The following is an 18049-nucleotide window of genomic DNA, read 5'->3' as shown; positions in this document are numbered from 1 at the left end:
TTCTTTATATAGTCTGGATAGTCATCCTTTACCAGCTGTATGTATTGTAAATATATCAGTGTATAGTTTGCCTTTTCATTCTATTTTAAAAGTACCTAATTTTAATATGATCAAATTTATCAGTCCCTTTTTTCAAAGATTAGGGCTTACCATGCATATAGTTCTATTCTTAAGAAGAAAGCAGGAGCTGGGCGCGGTGGCTCACATCTGTAATCCTAGCTACTCAGGAGGCTGAGATCAGAGGATCAAGGTTCAAAGCCAGCCGAGGCACAAAAGGGTATGAGACTCTTATCTCGAATTAACCTCTAGAAAATAAGAAGTGGAGCTTGGCTCAAGGGTAGAGTGGTAGCTTTGAGCTGAAGAGCTCAGGGACAACACCCAGGCCCAGGGTAGGGTGGTAGCCTTGAGCTGAAGAGCTCAGGGACAACACCCAGGCCCAGGGTAGGGTGGTAGCCTTGAGCTGAAGAGCTCAGGGACAACACCCAGGCCCAGGGTAGGGTGGTAGCCTTGAGCTGAAGAGCTCAGGGACAACACCCAGGCCCAGGGTAGGGTGGTAGCCTTGAGCTGAAGAGCTCAGGGACAGCATCCAGGCCGAGTACAAGCCCCATGACCCACAAAAAAAAAAAAAAGAGAGGGGGTGCAGGGAAGGCGAGAAGGAAGGAGGGAAAGAGGGAAAGAAGGGAGGGAGGGAGGGAGGGAGGGAGAAAAACAGGAAGGGAGGAAAGAAGGAAAAAAAGAAAAGAAAAAGATGAAAGAGAAAGTCAAAGAAATGAAGAAAACCAAGAGACCCATGTAAGGCTGTTTAGGGGCTGTTCAGCGGTAGAACATTGGCCCATGGCATATAAGGCCATGAGATTAAGTCCCAGTACTAGAGAACCAAACAAACAAATGAACAAACATGTTGGCTTGTTTATGAAAGGCAAGAACTTCAAGCACTTGCATCCAATGGTTAAGTCTTACTACTGTCTTGTGAAGAGGAGAGAGAAAAATTCCTTTATTAAAAATTCAAACTTAGAAAAATAAGTCAAAATTAGTCTAAGTTTAAAAATGTATTTTTTAATAGAGGATAATGAGTGTTTATCTCTCAAGGAGATGAAGAGGCAATTCTCAGACATCATAATTAGGTTACCTCTGGAGGGGGGGAGGAATGGGGACAGAGGGACACTTAAAGGGCTATAGGATGCATGTGACAATCTGGGTTTTAACCTAAGAGGTGCTTGCACAGCTGCAATAAGTACATATTTCCAAAATGCGTTGTTATGTAACCTACTTTCCCAGTAAATCATTTTAGCAAGTATAATTCTCCTAGCAATAGAATTTGTCATCCTGGTTTAAGGGAGCTGAATGGATATCTGCATTCTGCACAGGAACTGTTGCCATATCCTGTGTATTACATATTCCAGGCCCCATCCAAACTATAGAATCAGAAAGTTCACGATATATCTGCAGAATCAGTCATTTTGTCCAAGTCATTTTCCATAGTTATTTATAGAACTACATTAGAGCAGACTGTAATAATTCACCGGAGATTTGTAGTGGCTCCCTGCTGCCCTCTTGTGACCAATTTTTTCTAAAATACAAAACAAAAAAACAGGCAGAAAATAAAGCACTGAAATATGTAGTTATCACATGAGACAGAAAACAAAAACATCATATCTCACACACATAGCAACACTAAATATTTTTAAACCTTCGCTGCTTTAATTTATATGACAGTGGAACAACAATTGTACATGACAACTTGCACTTTGCCTTGTTGAGAAACAGCTGTGGATAAGATAGATACAGAAAGTAGATCTTGCTCCATGTATCACTAATGCTCAAGTTGTGACAACATGGGTGTGTGCAAATAGTGGGGGTCAAATCCTTTCCCTCTGGGAAAAGAACACAATTCTGGATATCCATATGAAATTCTTTAATATTTATTTGTTGAAAAAATGCTACAGGTAAAATGAAGTCTGGCTATAGAATGAACTCAGCCGACAGGGTTTCAGTTTTCCACTTCTAAACTAATAAAACCAGCCTTTTTCTAGCTTAGAGTTCTTGTGCTTGTGAGTGAAATGCTTCACCACTTCCTGATACCTTTCCTCTAAATACTTGGGATGCAGTAGATGAGGAGCACAGTGGGCTTATATGCAGATGAAAAACAAGAGTGAAAATAAATATATGACATGCCAGATGGTGATATGTTTATGGAAAAGACAGAGCAGACAGATGTGTTCGAAGTTGGGAGGGTGTTACAATAAGGAGACTTTTGAGCAAAGACCATAAAGAGGAGCAGAAATCGATAACACTAAATATTTTTATCATTCATTATGAAGACCAGACATTTGTAGGACTGAAAAGAGCATATTTCTAGAATAGCATCATTTGGAGCGACCTGTAGTGCATGTTGCCCAAATACTCCTTTCTGAACAGCTTTCTGGGAGCTCTGCAGGGACGGCTCCAGTTTGACACCACTTGAAAGTCATTCTCTTTCAAACTCCATCACTATTCCAGCACAAAAACTGTTCACTTTGGCCTGAAACTCAGAGGTTCTTATTTGTTTTGTTCATTTGCGTCTTGCCAGTCCTGGGGCTTGAATTCAGGGCCTGAGCACTGTCCCTGAGCTTCTTTTGCTCAAGTCTAGTACTCTACTACATGAGCAACAGCACCACTTCTGGCTTTTTCTGTGTGTGGTATGGAGGAATTGAACCCAGGGCTTCATGCATGCTAGGCAAGCACTCTACCACTGGGCTACACTCCCAGCCCCCGGAGGTTCTTATTAACCAAGTCACCCACCATACCCAATCAGAAGCATGCATCTCCTTTCTCTTTCATCTGCTATTTTTCTCTCTCCCCTTAACACCACTGTATTCCTACATTTTGCTGCTGAGAACAAGACTGTCACCCACATCCATTCGGGGTCACTTGGAGTCAGACTTGGGCTTCCTTGATGAGAGGGAACTGAAGTTTCTAACCAGGAGTTTACATTGTCACCTGCTTCAAACAGGAGAGTTGAATCTCTTAAAGAAACTCTTCAAAGAAGGGAAACTAACAGAGTATGCCATTTCAATATACACCACATAAACACAAGGATTATTTTGAGCTGGGAACAATTAAGAAATAGGCAAGAAAAAAGAAAAAAATGGGCAAAACGCCTCTCTGTCTTTTCACATAGAGGGCCAGACAGTGCTTAATCTCTGAAGCAACTTGAGAATTTGAAGCCCTTGCTTATACATACCAAACCAGAGGATTCTATGTAACCTTATATTTGCCTTATATTTCCCATCATGGCAAGCAAATGGGGTCCAAAAGATGTAAGCTCCTCTCACCCACCTTCCTCCTTCAAGGACAAGAAGAGAAGGTGAATGAGGGAGGGAAAAAACCAGTCCAGATCTGACTGAGTATACCATAGACTTTCTATGAGTCACTGAGTTGCTTTAAATGAACCACGTCGTTCCATTGCTAAGCTGGCCAGAATACCACCCTCTCCCATATTTGCAGCCAAGCTAGGATAGTTGTCAGCAATTTTATACCAAACCAGAACAGAGAAAGAACTCCGCATCGCTCAACATTCTACCCTAGTGCCATATGGGGAAATGTGCGCTGTGCCTCGCGCCACCAGCACACTTAAGCATTACTGCCTTAGCTGATCACAGATTTTGTAAGGAAAACTCAGAAAAGTATGTGCTGAGTACAAATCAATTCTGAAACCAGGCTTACATAATTCAGTAAAAGATAAGAACGGATGCCTTTATCGATCAGTGTGCAATTATTAACCGAGTGATTTCAATTTAGTGTGTTTCAGTCAACCAATTATATTGTTAAGACATTTGTGGTAGATCCTGTAAGAAGAAGAGGAAGTAAGATCTTTGGATTTCTTTCATAAGGATATTAATTCTATTTGGGAGGGCTCATCTCCTGGCCTAATAAACTCCCAAAGGTCTCACTTTCTAATATCATCAGAACACACACATTTGACTCTTAAGCTTTGTCTCTACATTTCATGGCCTAATTTCTTTCCCTATATCTTCTGAGTGGTTTTTTTTTTTGTTAAAGTTTTATAGATTCTATATTCTGGGCAGTCTCTTCTAATAACGCTGCCAGGCTCATAGCTGTAATCCTAACTACTCAGGAGGCTGAGATCTAAGGATCACAGTTCAAAGCCAGCGTGGGCACGAAAATCCATGAGACTCATCTTCAATTAAACACCAGAAAACCAGACGTGGCACTGTGGCTCAACAGATTAGCCTTGGGCTGAAAAGCTCAAGGACAGCGCCCAGGCCCAGAGTTCAAGTTCCACAACTGACCGCAAAAAAAAAAAAAGTGATTCCCCTGCCCTCCAGTTACTATTCCTTCTTGCCCTTTTCCCTTAATTGACTTAATCAACTCTGCTGAGACCACAGGTCTTTACATAAACTTCTGAACACGCAAGAATTCCTATTTCAAAAGGAAAAATAAATATACAAAAAATTTGCCATCTTGCTGAATCTGTTAGCAACTGATAGGTTCAAGACATCCTCAGATTCCGGAGAATAAAAGTTGAGTATTAAAATGGAACCTAAAAACTATGATAGTATAATTACACAGAGGAGCACTTTTCAGTGCAAGAAATTTCTTGGTATGTTCATAGGTGCTGACATATGGCTTGAAGCTTAAAGATAGTGTTATTTGAAGACAGTATAGTTTATATGCTTTAGAGTCACTGTTTTGTATTTCACAGTTCTGGTTCTTGATTCACATTCCAACTCCTTCTTGGTCAGTGCAGCTGACTCTATTGCTTAATTTTAAACCATAGCAAACCTCTTTCATTTTGCTACTCTCGAGGTCAGAAATCTTGAGACCTGGTTTCCCTGCTTTGCTTATGTGCACTGCTTCCATAAATATGCATTTCACAAAGTTTTCTGAGACCTCTTTTCTTTCCTAGTAACTGATCTTCTCCCTTCCTCCTGTCTTTTATTGCTGCAAAGCAAGCAATAAAACAAAAAGCCTACACTGAAAATGACCAACAGAAATCCATGGTCTGCCCTTCAATGGCATCATTGATTAATGAATCAAAGCCAATAGCTTCCTTAACATCTACTGCCAATCAGATTACTTGATGTTACTTGTATTTGAAAGTATTCCCAGTTGATACATCAACATTTTTTTACTTTCTTCTTCAAACACGCTCAGAGCCCATTACCTTTAAAGTCAAAAAAATAAAAGCCCCCAAACCTCACCAAGTATCAAATGTATCAACCAACCTTAGATATATCACCTCTTCCATGAGCACTTCTCCTAATGACCTCTTTGCTTAAGATTTACAACTACTAGTAATACATGTGTCATTTTCATCACTGTGATTTCCTATATACACAGAATTCACAGGTGGAAGAAGAAATACTACAGTTAATGGAATCAGCAAACATCAAGTCCTGTATGCTGAGAAGACGCACCATCATCTGAATTTTAAGACACTTTAGCAGACCAGCCAAGTCCATATGAATAATACAGTAGGCCATTTAACATTATATACCACAGACATTTCAGAGAGACTATTGTGAGCATAAAGAGCATCGTGTTAATGTCAGTACTCAATGTGACAGCCCCTCCCCTCTGCTATCTCTAAAACTTAAGAGAACTACAAACATTTCTAGAAGTTTCCAGGACATTTCTTACATTTGTGTGTGGTGGGAGCAGGGTACTGAGGACTGAACTCAAAACTAAGTATTTACCCAGCAGATCCACTTCTGATTGTTTTGTTTTTAGTTTCTGATAGGATCTTGCTTTTTATTACTGGCTCAGCACTGAGGTTTTGTGATCTTCCTATCTCTACCTCCTGAGCTGCTAGGATTACAGGATGTGCCACTGTGTCCAGCCCCAGTTTCTTTACCCCCCTGCTTTTCTTTAATAATTCATTTATTAATATTATTATTATTATAGAGGTGATATACAGAAGGATTACAAGTATATGAATCGAGTAATGAGTACATTTCCTTTTGTACAGTGTCTCCTGTTCCCTCACTCTCTCTTAGTCCCTCCCTCTTGTCTCCACCCACAAGTTGCTTAGTTCACGTTCATCAGCATACTTCCAGCTTCGCCCATGCATTTGTCCACCCTTTTTCCCTCATGATCTATGCTCTTCCCCACCCCTTCCAAAGATGCACATTTGAATACTCCATACATAAGGAAAACAGAATCATCAAAAAATAGACTATAGGGCCAGGAGTTTGGCCTAGTGGTAGAGTGCTTGCCTAGCATGCACAAAGACCCAGGTTCGATTCCTCAGTACCAGATACATAGAAAAAAAAAGCTGGAAGTGGTGCTGAGGCCCAACTGGTAGAGCGCTAGCCTTGAGAAAGTCCAAGGACAGTGCTCAGGCCCTGAGCTCAAGCCCAGAACTGGCAAAAAAAAATTAGACTGTAAACTAAAAACAAAAATTGAAAAAAGAAAAGGAAAAAAAGAAGAGAGTTCTCTTGTTTCCTTGAGTTCGTGGTACTTAGGCATTGTACCTTTGCATTTCTCTCCTAAGGGTTTTCTCTTTTGGTCTGGCTGTATGTCAGTATTTAGAATCCTATATAGCTTAATTTCTGCATATCAGAAAGAATATGAGCCTGTTGTCTCTCTGAGCTTTGCTTACCTCACTTAATATGATTTCTTCTAGTTCCATCCATTTTCCTGCAAATGATATTAATTTATTCTTTCTAATGAATGTGTAAAATTCCATCGTGTATAGGTGCCACATTTTTTTGGATCCACTTATTGTGGGGCATCTTGGTGGTTTCTATATCTTGGCTATTGTGAATAGTGCACCAGTGATCATGGATGTGCAGGTGTGTTTATCATATCCTGGCTCACCATGTTCAGGGTAGATGCCTAGGCTAGGACAGCTGGGTTGTAGGGAATATATATGTTTAGGGTTTTTTTGTTGTTGCTTGCTTGCTTGTTTGGTTTGGTTTTTGAACTCTGCACCTGGGCACTGTCCCCAAGTTCTTCAGCTCAAGGCTACTGCCATACCCCTGGAGCCACAGCCCCACTTCCCCTTTTCTAGTGATTAATTGGAGCTGAGAGTTTCATGGTCTTTAGTGATCCTCAGATCTCAGCCTCCTGAGTAGCTAGGATTACAGATGCCTGGCACGTTTAATTTTTTGAGGAACCTCCAGACTGCTTTCCAGAGTGATTGTACTAGTTTACATTCCCACCAGCAGTGCAGTAAGGTTCCTCTGTCCCCACATCCTGCCAACATTTGTTGTTCAAATGTTCCAACAATGCATACTACTTGTTCTTTTAGAAAAAACTCTGTGGGCCTTCTCAGTATAGAGTATGACTGTGTTCACTAAACAGTGTTTCCTAGTAGCAGCCATCGTCTTCCCTTAAAAAAAATATATATATATATATATGGTAAAGTTGATCTTCAGAACTACAGTTTTTTGAACAATAAAAGGAGATTTTCTCAGAAGAGAATTAAATTACAGGGTGGTGAAAATTATACAATAGATTAGATCCTTGCTCTACTTTATTGTCTTTCCCAATATCTCTCTTTTCTGGACTTACCCACATCCACTCTCAGGAAGAGAAACAATATATTCCCATCAATTTCTCTTTTCTGCTGCAGAGCGGATTCCCTGGATCACTGTGCAGGTTGGCCCCCTAACTACATATATAAATGTAGCCCAATTGGCATTTTAGTCTCCACCCAGAACTCTCAGTCACCCAAGATCAAGTTAGACTTGCCCTCTACCCCTAGAGCAGACTAGACTTGCTCTTCATTATTCTCTCTTTCTCCCACCTCAACTCCTGCTCCTCTGCCATCAGTGGAGTTGTGAAGGGTAGGGATTCTTTCTCGTGGGGCTATGTGCCCTCTCCTTGCTTGACTGTGATGCCTCCTATCCCTGAAGAGCTTCTGATGGAGAGAGCCAGTGGAGGTGATATTGGTCCAGTTCTCTTTCTTTAGTCATGACAGTTGATCGAGTGCACTGACTCACTGTAGCCTGGGTATGTGTAAGTGGAAAGTAGAAGTAAGTCTGCCTGTATGCATCTTCTCAAGTCCATTCAGCTGAAGGTAAGTACCACACTGTGAGATGCACAAGTTCCTCCCCTCCTTGCAATGGTCCTGCCTTGTAGTGGTCCACCACTTCCACTGGTGAGATCAGATCCACTCTCAGTATTTCTCAGGCATGTTATCTTTCAATGAATCCAAGTCAGAAAAAGGCATACTTAATCCCTGTTTCTGGCCAACACAACAGAAGCAAACATAGAAAGGTCATAGGAAAGGTTATTGGAGAAGAAATATGGCAGTATGCTACAGGAAGACAGCCCTTCAGCCCATCTCAGCCATCTTATGTGTCTTCCTCATTACAGAGGCTAGTCTCAGGTTAAATGGGGGAGAATTGGAGTTCTGATGGGCTTCCTTTCTGTTTCCTGTAAAGTTGTGATGCCAGAGGCTAAAGATTTCATTCCCTGTCCTTGTTTCCTCATTCTTTTGTCCTTCTTAGTTTCTTATTCTTTTGTAGAGCCCTGTCCCCATTCCTTTGGAAGATTTTAGTTTATCAACTTTTCTTGCCATCTGCAAATTCTTTAGGCTACAATTCACAGACTGTTTTTTTACAAACTCAGATCATTTCCTAACCTGGTCATTCTTTCCCGGGCTTCTCCCAGACTCATTTGCATAGGAGGGTGTTGGGGGCCCAGTAAAACCATGTCTAATAACTTTCTGCTGAGGCATGTAGTAGGGATAAAACACGTGGATCTCTTTGTCCTGTCCATCTTGCATACTGATAGGCTCCCTCACCCAATATAAGGAGGAGGGACTTAGGGAATAAAGAGAGAGAGAGATCTTCCTGCCTTGATGAAGCTGCGTGGTGAAGGTTCGTGCTCGGGGTAAGAAGGCTGGGTGCCGGAGGACATTGGGCCCCTTCCTCTCGTGACTTGGCCTGGTCGGGGTGTGCTTTTCCCCATCCTCCCTACTAGTAGAGAGGGACCGGGGATGAAGGACCCCGACATACTGGCACCCAACGTGGGGCACAAAAAGGGCACGAAAGGGGCACAAAAGAGGCACGAAAGGGCATGAGAGTGCTTAAAAAAGAAAAACCAAAAACTTCTCCCAAACCTAAGGAAAAGACTGAAAAACCAGAGAAACCTGAAAAAAACCCATAAAGAAGGCAACCCAAAAAGAAGCTGCAGCTGTGTCAAAGCGGAGAGGCAAGCATGGCAGAAGCAGCTAGGTGTTTTAATAGTAGAAGATTTTAACAGATTATTCCCAGATCACCTCCGAAGCGCAGGTCACTTCGGGCATGGTAGGGAGGAACCTCGCGGGAGTCTCTGGCCAGAGCAGTGTAAGGGCGAGGATATTTTAGAATAGAACCGGAATGGGTTCAGACCGGAACGACCGTGAATGTGTGTGTGAAAGGGGGTATATATATATATATATATATATATATATATATATATATATATATGCCAGAATAATGGGGTCAGATGTTTCTAAGAACCGAATGGTTAGAGTTATAAAAGATTTACTTAAAGCTAATGGTGCTGCAGTAAAAGAAGCCACGGTTGAAGCTTATGTGGATATGATAGCAAAAGTAAGTCCTTGGTTTAAAGGAAGGACTTCTTAATGTGCCACAATGGGATTTACATAAATTAGATTTGGAGAAAGCGCTGAAACAGGGTGACCTGGAAAGGAAAGGTCTAGGAAAACATCTTCAAGGAAATTCTTAGCCTCTGTTTATAACCCCAAAAAATGACCGCTGTGGAGTTGGTTACTCTTAAGGGCTACTGTGAAATCACTGTTAAACATAACATGGAAATCTGATAATCCTATTTGGGTCCCTCAGTGGCCCTTGTCAAAGAAAAAACTCCAAGCGGCCCAAAAGTTAGTACAAGAACAATTGCAAGCTGGCCACATTGAGCCTTCTGCTTCTCCTTGGAATTCCCCTATTTTTGTAATAGAAAAGAAATCTGGAAAATGGCAACTTCTTCATGATTTGAGGGTTATTAATAATTCTATGCAACTTATGGGTTCCATGTAACCTGGCCTCCCTAATCCTGTAGCTATTCCAAAGGGATATCAAATTATTACTATTGATATTAAGGATTGTTTTTTTTCTATTCCATTACATCCTGAGGATGTTCCAAGGTTTGCTTTTTCAGTACCCGCTATAAATAATGAAAGTCCTTGTCAAAGATTTCAATGGAAAGTCCTACCTCAGGGCATGGCTAACAGCCCTACAATCTGTCAGGTGTATATTGATGCGGCCATTAAGCCCCTTAGAGAAAGTTATCCTGACATGATAGTAATACATTATATGGATGATATTTTATTAGCACACCCTAATTTAAATTTACTTTTACAACCTTTTGGCTTAATGTCGTATGTTAAAGAGTCATGGACTCCATATAGCTGAGGAAAAGGTACAATCAGTTTCTTCCATTTTGTATTTGGGATATCAAATTATGGATATATGTATTAAGCCACAAAAAAATTCAGATTGCTAAAGACAAATTGATTACTTTAAATGATTTTCAACATCTCTTAGGGAATATTAGCCTTGGTACTCTACAGTATGTGCATGTGTCTATTGATACCTATTCTGGATTCACATTTGCTTCCTCTCATGCTGGAGAAAAGGTTAAGGATGTCATATCTCACGTGCTGCATGCATGTGCATCCATGGGGATGCCTAAAAGTATAAAAATAGATAGTTGTCTGGCTTATATATCTGCCTTCTTTGCTCAGTTTTGTGCAACTTTAAATATTGCTCATAAAACAGATATTCTTTATAATCTTCAAGGACAAGGGATAGTAGAGTGTGCACATCAGACATTAAAATTATTACTTTTAAAACAAAAAGGGGGAGATTGGAAGACTCCTAAGGATAGACTTTCTATAGCTCTTTTTACTTTAAACTTTCTAACTCTTGGTGCTGAAGGACGTTCTGCAGGAGATAGACATTTTAATCCTTCTAGAAGTCATAAACCTTTAGTATTGTGGAAAGATATTCTCTCTGGAAACTGGAAAGGACCAGACCCTGTCCTCATGTGGGGGCAAGGAAGTGTTTGTGTTTTTCCACAGGATGCTGTCAGTCTCATTTGGGTGCTGGAGTCACTGACAGGTCAGACGGTGGAGACTCCTCGGAAGCATGTCGGTCAAGATGAAGACTCTTCTATGAGTGCGATTCCCTGAACGAATCCACGCAGCAATGACGATCCTATCAACATCGCTGAGGATAACGCTGCTGGGACCTCAACAGTCTTGGCCACTTCCTCTAACCAATACTTCTTCAGTATTTCTAATTCTTCTATTGCTTGGCTATGATACAGTTTGCTTGTGTGATAGTCTTTGTTTTTCTATTGGTTTCAATCTCTAATTATTAATGTTGTTCTCTTAGTTAATGTTGGAATGTTTCCCTGTTTTCTCTGGCTGTTGTAGTCAGAGCCCCTCAGTGTATACCAGTGCCTGTACAGGTGGAGGAGAATGCTTTCCCGCTCATCAGTAAAAGAGACTTTGGTATTTTCCTGACCATGGTGGTGGCCATTGCCACATCTGCAGCTGCCATTACTGCTGCAAGTATTGCCCTTGCCACTGCAGTTTCTACAGAGAATGCTTTGAACACTGCGTTGTAGATCTCAGAAGCCATTGATCCTCATGTGAGGACTGGAATTGTTATGCGTGATCAATGAATTGATTTATTGTAAAAACAATTGAATATTCTGGAGCAGGTGATAAGCACCTTTTGTGTAGCTGCTTGTTCCAGATTTTGCTTGATGACCTGCCATATAACATTTTCAGTTGAGCAATTAATCTGTCTAATGTTTAGTTTGACAACTTGACGACTTCTCTTTGTACACAAATAATTATCGTTAATCAGACACATGTTGAACTTTAGGTGATTGGTTATCTTTACTATTTTAGGACTTGATCAAAGATGGGCAGGATTGATCAGTTTGGATTTGTTTTTGTGTGCTATAATTGTAATATGTCTATATTGCTTGCCTAAAATAATACAAAGTCAATGCAGAAAGTGAATGCTAATGCGACAGGCGTTTGCTCCCATGGAAATAGGTGCATCCCCTCAAGTCTAGTTTGCTTAAATAGACGGCTGGTAGTCAAAGAGGGGAAGGTCCCAGCTATTAGCCTATCGACCTAAGACAGGGGCCAAGTAAAAAGGACTTGGTGATCCCATGACGGGTAAGAAGAGTAATAAGCTTGGAGACACCTAACGCAGGTACAGCCGATCTAATATGGTGGTAGCCCCACATATCCTAAGTTTTGTCTTTTTTAAGATAAAAACGGGGGAGATATTGGGGGCCGAGTAACGCCGTGTCTAATAACTTTCTGCTGAGGCATGTAGTAGGGATAAAACACGTGGATCTCTTTGTCCTGTCCATCTTGCATACTGATAGGCTCCCTCACCCAATATAAGGAGGAGGGATTTAGGGAATAAGGAGAGAGAGATCTTCCTGCCTTGATGAAGCTGCGTGGCGTCTCTGTTCGTGCTCCGGGGTAAGAGGGCTGAGTGCTGGAGGACATTGGGCCCCTTCCTCTCGTGACTTGGCCTGGTCTGGGGTGTGCTTTTCCCCATCCCCCTACTAGTAGAGAGGGACCAGGGATGAAGGACCCCGACAGGAGGGTTGAGCCAAGACTAACCAGCTGAGTTCCCTCTGGGGGTGAACACCAGTTTTCTTACAAGGCAATAGATTCTTTTGGCAAACCTCTACCCCTTCCCATGCCCCTTAGGTAAAAAGAGACACTGAGTTTCCAGCATGTCACTCTCTTCCTACAGAGATCTCAGAAGCAAGGTCAGGTTTGTGGGGTAGGGAGAGGCTGCTGGCTATTGCTGAGGTGACCTCTCTTCCTCAGTACACAGAGAAGAGCACCGATGACTCAACACCGACTGTTTACAGCTCAAGGCTGAAACTGTCTGAACCATAACACTCTTTGCTGATGTGCTAAGAACCACCAGGCCCAGGAAAAATAAGAATGTCTTCATTTTATATCTTTGTTCTTTGGGTATTCACCAGTGCTGTTCTTTTTCTGTCTGCACCTAGTACTCCTTTTTGTTTTAGGTTGGATTTTTCTCCTTTTTTTAGATACAGTTTACGTTATTTTCAGATGGAATTTGCACAGTAGCATGACAAATAAACAACTTTAGTATAAATATATAAGTATAAATATAAATGTAAAACTTATACTAAATTAGAAAAAAAAACTTTAGAATCATGGGTATTAACAGGCTGTCCAGCCTCTTGCTGTTTTTGTGATCCTCTTTTCACCTAGATTTTCCTTCTCTGTGTTTTGCTTCTTTCTACAATTGTCAATATTTACACCATCTATGATTTGGTTCAGTAATGTTACTGATGCTGTGTATGTGTAACAAGTTATTATTGGAATTGAAAGTTAAATATAGATTCACCCTAGAGAAAAGCCCCAGAGCTGGGAGTCCAATGAAATGTTCCCATGGAGGTGACCTCTATTAATTCTCCTCCTATTCTAGGATATGATTGGTCAGTGAAGACCAGGGTTCCTTCTTGTTCTCTCCCACTTAGAATGAGTATAGAAGTAAGTCAGGTAAGTGGTTAATTTTATTTATATATCCACTTATTAGTTCATCCATCTAAGATCAAGATATATATTACTGAATGTCAAGTATTGAGATAGGAAAATGAGTAAGATGTGGACTACCCTTTTAAGAAATTATCCAACATTTCTGTAGTATATTCTTTTGAGCTGGAGCATTAAGAAGCCTACCGAAGCACTCTTTTCTTCTCTAGAAGAATGTGCCTATGTTCAATCCCTTTACTAAGGCTCAGAGTCTATGAAGTATCATGTTACTATATGGTCTATCAACAAGTAGAGTGAAAAAGATGCTGCCAAACACTACACAGAATGGATTTCTCACAACAAATAATCCTCTGGTCCAAAAAGTCAATAGCACTGACATTGAGAAACTCTGTTCCAAAGAGATCAAAAGACACTTATCTGGGAAATTAAAAACACTTTGCCCTTCATGATGATAGTAGCTTTAGTAGTTGGTGAGTGGGTTAAGCAGGTGGAAGCTACCTGAGAGAAGAAACTTCAAACTTTTTAATAGCCCAAGAGGGGAGGCTGAGCTAATAGAATGTTTATTTATTCTTTTTTTAAAAAATTAATGTATAGAGGGGTTACAGTTACATTTATCAGGTAATGGGTGCATTACTTCTTGCAAATTGATGCCCCTTCTCATGTTTTTGTCTTCATTTCCCTCCCCCCACCCCCTCTCCATCATCTTGTTTTCCCCCTTCCCTTACTCTACCACTAGGCCAAACTCCGGGACCTGGAAAATTTATTTATTTAAAATACTCCAATGACAGAGTTTTTAAAGTATTTGAATTAGGTATACTTTTGAAGCAACAATGTAAGCCATAGTAGCAATATATTACTTTACTGTTCTTATTTCTTTAAAGGGAGAGAAACTAATACTCATACCTCAAAACTGCAGTTCATCAAGGAAGATAATGAAAGCATCTTGTCTCCGACTAGATTCGCACAAGTAGATATATTATGAAAATCCTTTAAACTACTGTACTCTCTCTGCAGTATTACTCCATTTCTAAATGTAAATATTCAAATTTATTCAAGTCAGTTAAAGTTTCTCTTCTATTAAGTAGGACACTCCTTGAGTTACACTCTTTGATTGTGTCCAGAAGAAAGGTTCTTTCTGGTTCCTACTGTCTGAGAAGTAAGATGCTTCTGATACCACGAAAACAGGTAAGTATAAAAAAGTATAAAGTCATTACAGTTAAATTGTCTTACTTTTAATTCTTAAGGAGTATTGGAAGGCTGTTTTGCCTACGTAAGGCCACCAAAAAGCCCTGTGGCTAAATGGCTGATATTTTCCTTGCAATTGCTGGAAATCTAGCAGAGCCTGTGGCTGATGAAGAATTCTTTTTGTGCCGGCAGATTACACAAATGGAGAGTGGATTTTCTCTTGTCCTTGGACACTGGACAGTTATCAGCCGGAAGGGACATGTCTACTTTATCCATTTTAGATGTCAAGGCCATTACAACAGATAAAACATTATTAAACAAATGCAGTACAGTGCCTGCCTAGAAAATATGATCTAACAGAAAAAAACCCATATTTATGTAGATATACAATGTATTCAGATTGCCTACTTTATAAAACAGGCATTCTGCTAAAAATCACTAAATTTTAGATGAAATCTTTTTTTCTAGATTTACTTCCCTGAATCAGAGTCCAACTGTGTCATAATTATAGTTTTAACAATGATTAATCTACCATTGTTGGAACTGTGGAGTAAATTCATTCTATAGATATATTTATATACCAAGAGTTCTGTTTTGTTGTGTTCTATGTTGATCTTCTGAACAATTTCTTGGACAAAATCTCCTTAGGAAAGCAGACCTACAAAACTGCTAACCCCTAGCTTTTTCCAGGAGAATATTACACAAAATTGACTTCACACCCAAGATCAAAATGAAATATTTTGTTCCTATTCTAAATAAAACTAGTTATTTTTACTCCTGTTTTATAACATTTTGTCTGATGAATGTTCAACTTTTAAAATGTTTCAACTCTGCACATGACCTTGGCTTGTGACCATGACATACACACAAAGATGTCCTGGACCACTTTCTCTCATGATGAAAGAATGAGGGAGGGCATTTGCAGAAGTGTGTTTGAGTCCACTTAGTGGTGTATCTATTGCCATATTTTGAGAAGGCTACAAACATCGGTGTAAGAATACAACTTAAAAATTCTTCTGAAATCTCTGAAGATACTTCATTCTTGTGTTGAAACAATCTGGAAAAATCGCTGATAACCACTGAGCAAGGTTAGTATCTATTAGGCAAATGTACTGGTTATGCCTGAAGGCAACTTCACTAACAAAATAGAAAGTTTCTAATATGAAATGTCTCTTAATGAGGTATTTATTTTTTTCAGTAAATTGGTTTAACCCTGAATTTCTAAACAGTTTTACAGAAAACGCTTATTTATCATTTTTACAAATCTCTCTAAAATACCACTTTACTCTTTGGCATCAGGAATACTGAGCTAACCATTCTATTGCATTTAAATGATTAGTAATTTGTTTCACTAACCCGTCTTATGAAAATATTTATTAAATGCCCTTTCCTACAATTTTTCAAAGACAGCATTTTTCCTTGGAAAGACCATTTTAGTCAGTTACTTCCAGAAATTTGTCTTTTGTAAATTTCTTGTGGTTTGGCGATCTTCAAAAAAAACCCTCAAAACCTTATTTACATTAAACTTTGTGCTATTTTTCCTTTTCCCCCAAACTCTCTTACCTAATTTGAACACTGGTGGGCACATAGTAAGCCACTTGGGCTACCCTCCACGAGGTAGTATGTTTGCAAACCATAGGACAGGAGTGAGGGAAAATAGTTCTCAGAAAGGCATCTTTCAAACCAGAGAAGAAAATGAAGTATTACACTGCTCTTCACTTTTGTGTGTATAGTACTAGGGACTGAACACAAGGCCTCAAAAATTTGAGCCATGCCCCAGCACCTGCTTTTTTTTCTTAACTTTTAATAAAATGAGTGGCTAGGCTTCAGTATTGCTTTATATAGCAAGAAAATGGGACTGGAAGTGTGGCTCAAGTGGTAGAATGCCAAACTACTGAGCATTAAGAGTCTAAGTTCAAGCCTCAGTACTGCCAAAAACAAAAAGAAACACTAAAAGGTAAACCTCCTAAATATAAAATTCTCAAAGCTCTGTCAGTAGATAAAAACCTATGTATTGCACAATTCATCTGATTCCATGGAGAACGTTGCATGTTTTGATAAACAGGAATATAATCGCTTTTAATTATTTTTCAGGAAGTTGATGAGTAATTTAGTGACTGAATTCTATATACGCTCAAATCTAATCCAGTAATGCTAGAGTATGTGAACAGATTTTTACAGAATTTATTTGCCAAATAATACAAACGACTACAGAAAAGTGAAACTGTCAAACTGAACACCAAAGGAAAAGATGGTAGTTTTTAGTGGGAGGGATGTAAAGAATTTTACTCACTAAAAGGGAACATTAAAAATACCTTATATTCACCTCTGAAATATCACAGTGTGCTACATGTGCTGATAAAAAAGAGCAAAGGGATTTTCATCGTCTCTGCTCCATGCATGGCAGGGACACACTCTCAAAACTCAGTGAGTAAATCGGAAGATCACTAAAGAAGAAAAACAACTAAGTCACGGTCCGTGTAAGCACAAAAGGGAAACGGGTTGGCGTGGAGAGCTGCCCGTGGACGGTGCGGGGCCGGGAGTGCGGGGAGGTTACCGGGCCGGCGGGGTCCGGGGGCGCTGGGGAGGCGGGGCCGGGGCGGAGGCCGCGGCGGCGGCGGAGCCGCCCGGGGCCGGGGCGGGCCAGGCAAGGGAGAGGTCGGCTCGCTTCTCCGGCGGCCAGGCTGCGGGGCGCCCGTCCCGGGGAGCCCTGGTCCCCGCCGGAGGAGGCGGGAGCCGTGGCTCAGTCGCCCCCGCCGGCTCCGCCCCTCGAGCCTCCGCCATCCGGGTCGGGACGCAGCGGCCGCGGCGCCGGACCTCGGGACCCGCGGGCTCCCGGGACACAGCCTGCTGGGTCCGCCGCTTCCGGATCGCCCGCGGGTCCCGGTGTGGGATTTCCCTGGTCCCCCGCGGCCGAGGACCCCGCCCAGCGAACGCAGGTGCGTACGGACGAGAGGAAGGGGCGACTGGGAGGGCGGGAGGCCCCCGCGGCGGCGGGCGCGCGGCCGGCGGCGGAAGCGCTTCTGGGGGCGGCGGCTGCACTTCCGGGTCGCGGCATTGCTTCCCCCCCACGCAGCGGGCTAGCGCGCGGCCGTCATTTTCCCGCGCTGGACTCTCCGTCCGCGTCCTCCACGTCCGCGTCCGCCTGGGCAAAGCCGCAGCCGCCCGGGGGTCGCGGGTATGTCCACGCCGGACGCCCCTCCTCCCCGGGCCGCGGCGGGCTGGCGGCGAGCCCCGGAGTGTGTCACCCGGCCCCTCACCTTCGGAGCCGCCCTGCCGGCGCAGGGGCCCGGAGTCTAAAAGAAACCGTGAGACCCGGGACTGAGGACCGAGCTT

The 18049-nt window shown here is 41.6% G+C and overlaps 1 protein-coding gene across 1 annotated transcript in view; it reads left to right on the top strand.

The window, feature by feature from the left end:
* The first annotated feature begins 17355 nt into the window (after positions 1–17355).
* LOC150060861 (regulator of microtubule dynamics protein 2-like) overlaps positions 17356–18049 on the top strand; it is a 42636-nt gene continuing 41942 nt past the window's right edge. The window contains exon 1 of the mRNA XM_090337131.1: positions 17356–17652. The gene's annotated coding sequence lies outside the window, so the exon portion shown is untranslated. The remainder of the gene's footprint in view (positions 17653–18049) is intronic.

This window comes from Megascapheus bottae, chromosome 7 (genome assembly GCF_031878675.1).
Source record: "Megascapheus bottae isolate mThoBot1 chromosome 7, mThoBot2.hap1, whole genome shotgun sequence".
NCBI classification, from domain to species: Eukaryota; Metazoa; Chordata; class Mammalia; order Rodentia; family Geomyidae; genus Megascapheus; species Megascapheus bottae.
The sequence above is the reverse complement of the archived record's forward strand: the minus strand, read 5'-3'. Positions and strand labels throughout refer to the sequence as shown.